Source organism: Malurus melanocephalus, unplaced genomic scaffold, assembly GCF_030028575.1.
Source record: "Malurus melanocephalus ecotype Western Australia unplaced genomic scaffold, MMel_1.1 scaffold_43, whole genome shotgun sequence".
Classification (NCBI taxonomy): Eukaryota; Metazoa; Chordata; class Aves; order Passeriformes; family Maluridae; genus Malurus; species Malurus melanocephalus.
The window spans coordinates 407,749-409,975 of NW_026623275.1; positions in this window are offsets into that span (position 1 = coordinate 407,749).

Sequence of the window (2,227 nt, forward strand, 5' to 3'; positions counted from 1 at the left end):
CTAGTCCTTATTATAATACTGTACAGAGATTCAATAGATACTCCTTTAGAAAGGACATAGGCTCAAAAAACCCACTCACGACAGAGTTATGCTTCCTTTCAAAGGTCTAGAAATGCGTAATAAAGAGTTTTTGACCAGGAAGAAGCTTGGCTGGGCATGGCATGAGAGTTAGCCTGCCTTGACATTTTCTTCATTGAAAGAAAAAAAAATGAGGAATAAGAGTGTTATAATGTATAACTTTCTGTATCATTTAGACTTTCATCTTGACTTACAAGGCTGAGTGAAAGTTTTTTTAAYGAAGGTTTTTAAGATTTCCTGTGAGCCTTGCTGAAATGACTGCTGAAGAGTGGAGAGAGCGATCAAATGGGGCTCCAAAAAGCCTGGGTAGTTTTTCAGCTTTAAAGAGGTTTTGAGGGTGCTGTAACCTTGGAGGCTGTTTAAATTACACACAACTAAAATGCGAACTGAGAAAGGTAGTTAACAAGTTAAGCTCAGTGAGTTTTAGTGTCTGTGGTGCCTTATCAATGCCAGAGAGGTGACTGAAGGAGTGAGTTCCCATACRTCGTAGGAGGTGGTGCAGGAGCAAAGTAGGGGACAGATTGCCCAAGGCTTAGACAGCCCCAAACTCTTCCTGTCAAGAGGCTGATCACAAGGGTGTGCATGGATATGTAATCAGTCGTGCTGCAGAGCCCTGCAGAATAACTTGCCTTTGAGAGCTTTTGTAACCTGACACAGTTTCAGAAAGCAAGCTGGACTCCTTTCGAATAAAACCAAAAGAGAAGATGCGCTCCAGGGTTTCACTTAACGCTCCTCAGCCGCTAATGAATATTCACGGCTCCAGAGAAGTGAAACTTCCTGCACACACAGAGAACAGACATCAGATCAGGTCCTCACCRGCAACTGCACTGCTTTATAGATTTCCTGCTATTGGGTCACACTGATAATGTTACTAGTCTGGTCTCCCGTTTAATTGCAGACCATTACATTACATTCAGATGACTCTTACACTGCACCTTGAGGATTCAGTGAGACCAAACCCTTTCAGCCTGCCAGACTAAAATACACGTCACAAGCAACAAGGTTGTGATTGCCCAATGTACTTGCTGGGTCTGTGAACTGATGGATAAGCTTACCTAAAGCATCTGGTGCTAAATTCATGCTCCATGCTTCTAGAGGATTTTTTGTACCTGCCTGACATACAATTCCTCTGGATAAGCAGAGATCTTGAACAGTGCTAAATTCATCTAGGATAGCTGCTAGCTTGTGTTCTCCTAAAAGCCCTTCATTTTAGCAGAACTTGTGTTGGTATCAGATGAAAAGGCTTTACCTTTATGTAATGGAATAGAAGCAGGGAATGCATTTCACAGTCATTGATTCTTTTTGCCTTCCAGTAGCTTAACTATGATGAAGCACCTTATTGTTCAAATATTTATTTCATAAGACAGATGTATGGAGATGATGTTTATACAAGTGATTTGTCTATCCAAACCCAGACACCACTGCTCGTGGCGGTTTTTTTCCTTTTAAAATAACTTTTCCAGATGGTGGAGCAATTTAATATTTATCCTGAAATTGAAGCACCTTAAGAGCTTTCCTTTTTAAGGTGCAGGAGCGCAAACATGAGGCCCTCTTGATTTCCCCTAGTATCAAGAACCCCTGTGGTGATCAAACCTCTGCTGACAGAACAGAATCACAGAATGGGTCAGGTTAAAAGGGACCATGGTGGGTCATCTGGTCCAGCCTCCCTGCTCAAACATATAGGGTCCTAGACCACATGGCACAGGATTGTGTCATGAATATCTCCATTGAGGGAGACTCCACAAACTTCTCTGGACAATTTGTTCCAGTGCATGGTCACCCACACAGTAAAGAATTCTTCCTCGTGTTCAGGTGGAACTTCCTGTGCATCAACTTCTTGACTTATTGCTGAACRCCACGGAGCAGAGCCTGGATCCATCCTCTTGACACCCTCCCTTTAGATATKCATAGACATTGATGAGGGCCYCTCTCAGTCATCACTTCTCAAGGCTGAACAGGCCCAGCTCCCCGAGTCTTTCCTTGTAAGAGAGACATTCCCTTGGCACGATGTCCCAAGGCATCATGCCTTATAATGTTGGCACTACATTTCGATCAGGGATCAAAAGGCTCTCATCTCACTGGGCTTTATAGGCATTGGAGAACCCACTTCTAGCAAAAGTCTGAGACGAGTGGAAACACTGAAAAACTT